The following is a 9,193-nucleotide window of genomic DNA, read 5'->3' on the forward strand; positions in this document are numbered from 1 at the left end:
CTAGAGGCCGGAGAGGGAGCACACACACGTGACACACAGACTCAAAACGCACTACTCAAGCAGTCCTGGTACAGTGTTCCATGGTTCAACATAATGACTGTAGTTACATTCTCCATAGATTTTGTATCATTTTAAATGCAGCCACTAAATCTGCATCTATGCATTAACAGTAGCATAGAATAATTTCCCCCCCCCACTCATAAATTATTATACAAATCCATATTTTTTGAATAGTTGAACTGTCAGCTTCAATTTGATGTATTACAACATAATTCTGAGTGTTGCATTTGATAGACATTATTTGTTAATGTGCCCATCTCTAAGACTATTCATGCGAAGCAGAACATCCTGCCATTTTCACCTCAAAATAGCTTTTTCAATTTTCCATTGCTTAATATACAGTTATGGTATTCATTACCATAATTTGCCATTAATATATAGTCTGTCTATTGGCTTTATTAGGTTATGGTAAAACTCGGAGGGTTTCATAAGAGTGTTTTCATTTTTCAAGAGGGATCATAAATGGATTAAGCATAAGCTCAGTTTCTACATTTTCCTTGTATGTGCAGTCAATTTCAATAACAGTATCTATCTCTCTCTCTCTCACACACACACACACACACACACACACACACAAGGCTTGATATAGTGGTTGTTTCTAAGGACATGAGAGAAATACTGAAAATATAGCAAAGCAAGCTTAAAGTGGTTTTGGCCGAGAGCAGCTTCAGATAACATCATTACAAAATCAATAGGAAGGTCAGTTACATCAGAAACAACGGGGAGCATCGAAGGGCAGGGCTTAATTAAAACACGGATGTTCTTTCTGATGTACTCAAAGACGGACCTCTGAGCCATGTTTTGGGGTTTTATGTGCTCTTGTCTTTCCCGGTTCGATACTAGCCCCATTCTGGAAAATCAGAATAGATTGTCTTGGTTTTCCTCCGTAATAGAAAGATAATGATCCTAACCCCAGTCTATTTCCAGTCTGTGACTGGGTATCCATATCTCACAGTGGAGGAGGAGATGGCTACTAGGCTACTCTCTAGTCCAGTCCTTGGTGATTTAATGACATCAACCTACCACTCTCATTAGGAATTGCTATGAAATATGTGAAAAGCTAATTACATTTCAACCAAGACCCTTCAACATGACAGATACACCCCTGGCAGCAGATATGGAGGAGAGGAGGACAGAGAGCGATGGGAGGATGGGGGGAAGGAGCGGAAGAGGGAAGGACATATCTGCTGTCTAGGGTGGTGGAGCGGAAGAGGGAAGGACATATCTGCTGTCTAGGGTGGTGGAGGGAAGGAGGGAAGGACATATCTGCTGTCTAGGGTGGTGGAGGGAAGGAGGGAAGGACATATCTGCTGTCTAGGGTGGTGGAGGGAAGGAGGGAAGGACATATCTGCTGTCTAGGGTGGTGGAGGGAAGGAGGGAAGGACATATCTGCTGTCTAGGGTGGTGGAGGGAAGGAGGGAAGGACATTATGGTTGTGTCAGAGTGAATTAATGAGTAGTCGAGGAGGGAGGGGAGACAATAAGATGCAGAGAGAGAAGAAGAGAAGAGAAAACAGAGAGAAGAGATAGAGAGTGGAGAAAGGCAGGGAGCACCAGAGGTCTAGGTTGACTTTCACAACTATGGATAAAAAAGTGAGTGAAGGCTAATCTGTGTCTGTCAGTCTGTCCCCTCACCACCATGGCCCCTCAGAAAGGCCCCTAGGGAAGGCCAGCCAGTCTGCAACCAGGGGCACTGACTATCTTCCTGTCTTCCTGTTAGTGTGTCTGCATCCCAAATGGCACCTTATGGCCTTTATAGTGCACTACTTTACATTGGAACAGGGTGCCACTTGGGATGCATCCTGTGACAGTAATATCTGGGTGGATGACAGTAGCAGGATGTCAACATGGCCTAACGAGGCTGTTGTTAATCGCCTGACCTTTCCGCTACCTTACTGTAATTAGACAGTCATTAATCAGCTTATCACCTGAGAGAGCACAGGGCCGCCCAATAACAAGGGACGGGTGAATGAGAGTTCAGACTGGAGGCTTATACAACAAATCCATAATCCATAGTATGACACTTGCTCTCACATAACAGGTCAATGCCATATTGTGATATATAGGCCTAGTAGAGATATTAGAAATGGCAATTTGGAATATATTTAAATAAGTATAACCAAGGGACTTTGAAAATGTGATTTGACTCTATAAAACAAAGCATGCACTTAAACCATTGGGTTTTAGTTAAGATGCTTTGAATAGACAGATCAGATTGGTGAAATTGCTCACGAAGCATAGGAGGAGCCAGTCCTCTCTTGGCAGCACAAAAACAATTATCAGCTAGGAGAAGACAGCATATATGATTGACGATGACTGCTTGCATACCAGGATAGAATATGAATATGTCATAAAGTATTTATTAGCCAATGTCATTTGTAATGCTTCTTAAATATGTGTGTCAAATCAAATCACATTTTATTTGTCACATGCCTCGTAAACAACAGGTGTAGAGAGTGAAATGCTTACATAGCGACCCTTTTCCAACAATGCAGAGAGATTTTTTTTAAATAGAAATAATAGAAAAGTAATAACACATAATAATACAAGTACTAATAAATACACAGTGAGTAACTTGGCTATATACACGTTGGGTGTGTGTGTCTGTGTGGGTACGAGAGAGAGATAAAGTGCATGTGTCTATGTGTGTGTGTGTGTGCGCGCATTAGAGTGTTTTCCCACAGCTAATTTCACACTAGAAGCAGCATGGTGCATTATAGATCCTGCTGACTAGCAGAGTATTGAGATGGAGGGGGACTGAGGAGAAAGGAAAAGAAAACGATATCCCAGTGATGCTGAATTTATACGTTAAAGCCAAAGGCTTTCTAGAGGAAAAAGGTGGGGAAAGGGGGCTTGAGAGATGAAAAAGAAAGAGGGATGTGACTTAGTGTCACGACTTCCACCGAAGTCGGCTCCTCTCCTTGTTCGGGCGGTGTTCGGCCATCGACGTCACCGGCTTCCTAGCCATCGCTGCTCCATTTTTCACATGTCCATTTGTTTTGTCTTGTTTCCATACACACCTGGTTTTCATCTAATCACACTGCATGTATTTAGTCCTCTGTTCCCCTCCATGTCTTTGTGTGTAATTGTTTATTGTTATGTGAGATGTTCACTCGCTTTACTTTTGTACATGTTCCGTGTTTTCTTTTGGGCACTTTGATGTCATTTTGTGCCTATTTCTTGACCGGAATAAAAGTGCGCCTGTTAAATTTACTCAGCTCTCCTGCACCTGACTTCGCCTCCCGTACACATCCTTAACACTTAGGGCTTGTTGTGGGAAAAGTAGAGAGAGAAAGAAAAGCTATATCGGAAATGGGGGAACGAAAGATGGAAGAATAGATTGAGAGAGATTTGAAACGAATAAAGGGCAGAGGGAGAGAGTGTGGGACAGGAAGTAACGCAAGTGAATATTTTATTTTTATTTATTTAACAAGGCAAGTCAGTTAAGAACAACTTCTTATTTACAATGACGGCCTACCAAAAGGCCTCCTGCGGGGACGGGGGATGGGATTAGAATTAAAAATAAATTAAATTAAAATATAGGACAAAACACATCACAACAAAAGATACACCACAACACTACATGAAGAGAGACCTAAGACAACAACATAGCAAGGCAGCAACACATGACAACACAGCATGGTAGCAACACAACATGGCAACAACATGGTAGCAACACAACATGGCAGCAGCAACACATGGTAGCAGCACAAAACATGGTACAAACATTATTGGGCACAGACAACAGCACAAAGGGCAAGAAGGTAGAGACAACAATACATCACACAAAGCAGCCACAACTGTCAGTAAGAGTGTCCATGATTGAGTCTTTGAATGAAGAGATTGAGATAAAACTGTTCAGTTTGAGTGTTTGTTGCAGCTTGTTCCAGTCGCTAGCTGCAGCAAACTGAAAAGAGGAGCGACCCAGGGATGTGTGTGCTTTGGGGAACTTTAACAGAATGTGACTGGCAGAACAGGTGTTGTATGAGGAGGATGAGGGCTGCAGTAGATATCTCAGATGGGGGGGGTGAGGCCTAAGAGGGTTTTATAAATAAGTATCAACCAGTGGGTCTTGCAACGGGTATACAGAGATGACCAGTTTACAGAAGAGTATAGAGTGCAGTGATGTGTCCTATAAGGAGCATTGGTGGCAAATCTGATGGCCGAATGGTAAAGAACATCTAGCCGCTCGAGAGCACCCTTACCTGCCGATCTATAAATTATGTCTCCGTAGTCTAGCATGGGTAGGATGGTCATCTGAATCAGGGTTAGTTTGGCAGCTGAGGTGAAAGAGAAGCGATTACGATAGAGGAAACCAAGTCTAGATTTTACTTTAGCCTGCAACTTTGATATTGGGGCGGCAGGTAGCTTAGTGGTTAGAGCGTTGGGCCTGTCACCGAAAGGTTGCTGGATCGAATCCCTGAGCTGACAAGGTAAAAATCTGTCGTTCTGCCCCTAAACAAGGTAGTTAACCCACTGTTCCCCGGTAGGCCATCATTGTAAATAAGAATTTGTTCTTAACTGGTAAAATAAGGGTTAAATAAATTAATAAAATTAAAGTTAAAAAAATGTGCTAAGAGAAGGACAGTGAAAGAGGAGTGATTACGATAGAGGAAACCAAGTCTAGATTTAACTTTAGCCTGCAGCTTTGATATGTGCTGAGAGAAGGACAGTGTACCTTCTAGCCATACTGCCAAAGTACTTGTATGAGGTGACTACCTCAAGCTCTAAACCCTCAGAGGTGGTAATAACACCTGTGGGAAGAGGGGCATTCTTCTTACCAAACCACATGACCTTTGTTTTGGAGGTGTTCAGGACAAGGTTAAGGGTAGAGAAAGCTTATTGGACACTAAGAAAGCTTTGTTGTAGAGCATTTAACACAAAATCCAGGGAGGGGCCAGCTGAGTACAAGACTGTACCATCTGCATATAAATGTATGAGAGAGCTTCCTACTGCCTGAGCTATGTTGTTGATGTAAATTGAGAAGAGCATGGGGCCTAGGATCAAGCCTTGGGGTACAGCCTTGGTGACAGGCACTCTTTGAGAGAGTAGGTTAGCAAACCAGGCCAAAGACCCCTCAGAGACACCAATACTCCTTAGCCGGCCCACAAGAATGGAATGGTCAATTGTATCAAAAGCTTTGGCTAAGTCAATAAAAATAGCATTTCTTAGAATCAAGTGCAATGGTGACATCATTGAGGACCTTTAATAGCAGTAATGTACAGAATGCCTTTGTGTAAATTAAGCAATTAAAAGCTCTGTTTCTTTGTTTTAGCAAAGTCAAATAAACTGAACTGAAAGCATGAAACCACACCAACCAAACCACCTGATACCACTTAGAGTCTGATCCCCTTAGTATCAACTGGAACAAAGCTTTATCAGTGTCAGAAGTCATTGAACCTTTTACACACACAATGGGCATGACGGATGCTTAAATGTGCAGACCCATAAACCGTAGCATCACACAATGACCTATATCCATATCATAGCACCAAGTCGCCTTTTATCTCCAATGCATTATTCATCCAACGTTATGCTATGCAACGCTACTTTCAAATAGTTCCCTAGTGGAATCCCTGACATCTCGTCTCGCTCAGAGACGGCCTGGATGATCAGAGAGGAGTTATAGGCTCGAGGGAACTTGTATCTACAGAGTTTGTGTCTCTGCTGTGCTGTTCCTGTGGAGTTGTATCTCTAACCTTGCTCTCATTACAGTTCACACTCGGCTCTCAGGGCCGCACATCAGAAGAATTCAGATGGTGGGTTTTTAAGGGGTGGTGTGTGTGTGTGTGTGTGTGTGTGCGGATCCGCAAAACAGGACAGCGTGCAGTTCCATTCCCTTTCACAAATTCAACTGTGAAGTGCTCTTATGGAGACTATTCAATTATAGTGAAGTCTACAGTATTTTGCTATTTTTGTCAACAAGCTACAGTAGGCCATTTTGAGTGGCAGACAGCTGTGGAGTTAATGAAGTAATTTCATTGGGTTAAACGGTAGACTGGCTCAGCATCGTGCAGTCATTAGCATGCCTCACTGTGGTAATTACAGCTGTCCTCTCCAATCTCGATAGTAGCGTTGTTCAGCAAGACACCAAGCCGAGGCAACGGCGCTAGTATACAGAACTGTGGGACTGAGCGCTCCGTATGAGATACCCACACATCTTGTTTGTACGGAATTGAAACATTTAACTGTAGGACTAGGTGTGTGTGCGTGTATGCTATGGCCAATTTTCACGTCATTCATTTCATTTCTATTCACTCTTTTAATTGACTGAATTGAAAACAAAATAAACCCCAACTCTGCTATGGACGACAAAACTAACTGGATAAGAGTTGGTTCCATTTAGTCAACTGTCAGAGTAACAGCAGACATGCTGAGAGGGACTTTGGAGACGCAGCCAACCAGATAATTGCTCATTGTTTAGGCCTTTTAAAGGTGAAGCTATCCTCAGCAGCGTCATCACCTGTGGGTTAACGTAAACTATTATTTAACCGAAACGGGCTAAAATTTGCAGTAAAAGGAGCGATAGACACACATTGAAAATACAGTCCAAACCAATTAAAGAAAAAAATGCATTAACAGTAGGCACTGGATCAAAATCTGAAGAGCTTCTCCTGGTATCCTTGGCAACACACGTTGCAGTGACTATCTCCACACATCAACATCATGTGCTATTTATGCGTCAGCAGCATTAATAACGTGTGAATCCTATCCCCTCTATGCGGCCAGTCGGTACTCTGGGTCCTCCAACGGAAGGAGTTAAGTGGATGCACATGACTGAACTATTATTGCGGCTCACGCGCTATCAATCTTTCAAGCTGTGATTTACATGTACAGCCTCCCTGTGACCTTATGGGAGGTTTAAAAGAACACACCTCACGGGCAGCCATTTAGAAATGTATTTTCCCTACATTCTCCCCACGTGGGCCAGCCCCCTAGCAATTTGAGTTCTAGCCAATGAGCTTCAGCCCCTAGAATTTGAGTGACAGTTAGCAAGAGGCCTGCCCAGCACTATCGAATGAGGTTGCAGGGCGGGCTCAACGGCTCAGTGGACACAGCAGAGAGAGAGAGAGCAACAACGTGGTGCACATATCTGCACAAATGTGACGCATTATGCCATTTTCGGGGAACACTTTTGGCTCGTGAGCGCTACTTTCAGAACTACTGACTCAAAAGCATACAAGTGTACCGGAGAACGTCTTTAACAATAGAGCTGGCTGAATTTCTATAGGAAATGCCTTTGATGTTATACAATTTCAAATGAATATTAATGTGTATCACAAAATAACACCATTAAGGGATATTATATAGACCTTGCAACATAGTTTGTTATGTACTACAGGTGTAGAATCTTAATGTGAACAGTTTCTCACAGCAGGAAAATTATCTTGCAGCATCAGTAAATGTGAATTATTGTGTGTATTATGAATAATGGACATTTTTGTAGGGGTTGATACTAGAGGTCGACCGATTATGATTTTTCAACACCGATGCCGATACCAATTATTGGAGGACCAAAAAAAGGCCGATACCGATTAATCGGACGTTTTTTTTTATAATGAGAATTACAACAATACTGAATGAACACTTATTTTAACTTAATGTAATACATCAATAAAATCAATTTAGCCTCAAATAAATAATGAAACATGTTCAATTTAGTTTAAATAATGCAAAAGCAAAGTGTTGGAGAAGAAAGTAAAAGTGCAATATGTGCCATGTAAGAAAGCTAACGTTTAAGTTCTTTGCTCAGAACATGAGAACATGTGAAAGCTGGTGGTTCCTTTTAACATGAGTCTTCAATATTCCCAGGTAAGAAGTTTTAGGTTGTAGTTATTATAGGAATTATAGGACTATTTCTCTCTGTACGATTTGTATTTCATATACCTTTGACTATTAGATGTTCTTATAGGCACTTTAGTATTGCCAGTGTAACAGTATAGCTTCCGTCCCTCTCCTCGCTCCTACCTGGGCTCGAACCAGGAACACATCGACAACAGCCACCCTCGAAGCAGCGTTACCCATGCAGAGCAAGGGGAACAACTACTCCAAGTCTCAGAGCGAGTGACGTTTGAAACGCTATTAGCGCGCACCCCGCTAACTAGCTAGCTATTTCACATCGGTTACACCAGCCTAATCTCGGGAGTTGATAGGCTTGAAGTCATAAACAGCGCAATGCTTGAAGCATTGCGAAGAGCTGCTGGCAAACGCACGCAAGTGCTGTTTGAATGAATGCTTACGAGCCTGCTGGTGCCAACCATCGCTCAGTCAGACTGCTCTATCAAATCATAGACTTAATTATAAAATAATAACACACAGAAATACGAGCCTTTGGTCATTAAAATGGTCGAATCCAGAAACTATCATTTCGAAAACAAAACGTTTATTCTTTCAGTGAAATACGGAACCGTTCCGTATTTTATCTAACGGGTGGCAACCCTAAGTCTAAATATTGCTGTTACATTGCACAACCTTCAATGTTATGTCATAATTATGTACAATTCTGGCAAATTAATTACAGCCTTTGTTAGGAATAAATGGACTTCACACAGTCCGCAATGAGCCAGGCGGCCCAAACTGCTGCATATACCCTGACTGCTTGCACGGAACGCAAGAGAAGTGACACAATTTCCCTAGTTATAAGAAATTCATGTTAGCAGGCAATATTAACTAAATGTGCAGGTTTAAAAATATATACTTGTGTATTGGTTTTAAAGAAAGGCATTGATGTTTATGGTTAGGTACATTGGTGCAACGACAGTGCTTTTTTCGCAAATGCGCTTGTTAAATCATCACCCGTTTGTCAAAGTAGGCTGTGATTTGATGAGAAATTAACAGACACCGCATCGATTATATGCAACGCAGCACACGCTAGATAAACTAGTAATATCATCAACCATTTGTAGTTAACTAGTGATTATGTTAAGATTAATTGTTTTTTTATAAGATAAGTTTAATGCTAGCTAGCAACTTACTTTGGCTTCTTGCTGCCCTCGCGTAACAGGTAGTCAGCCTGCCACGCAGGCTCCTCGTGGAGTGCAATGTAAGGCAGGTGGTTAGAGCGTTGGACTAGTAACCGGAAGGTTGCAAAAACGAATCCCCGAGCTGACAAGGTAAAAATCTGTCATTCTGCC

This window comes from Salmo salar, chromosome 09 (assembly GCF_965601325.2).
Source record: "Salmo salar chromosome 09, fSalSal1, whole genome shotgun sequence".
Lineage (NCBI taxonomy): Eukaryota > Metazoa > Chordata > Actinopteri > Salmoniformes > Salmonidae > Salmo > Salmo salar.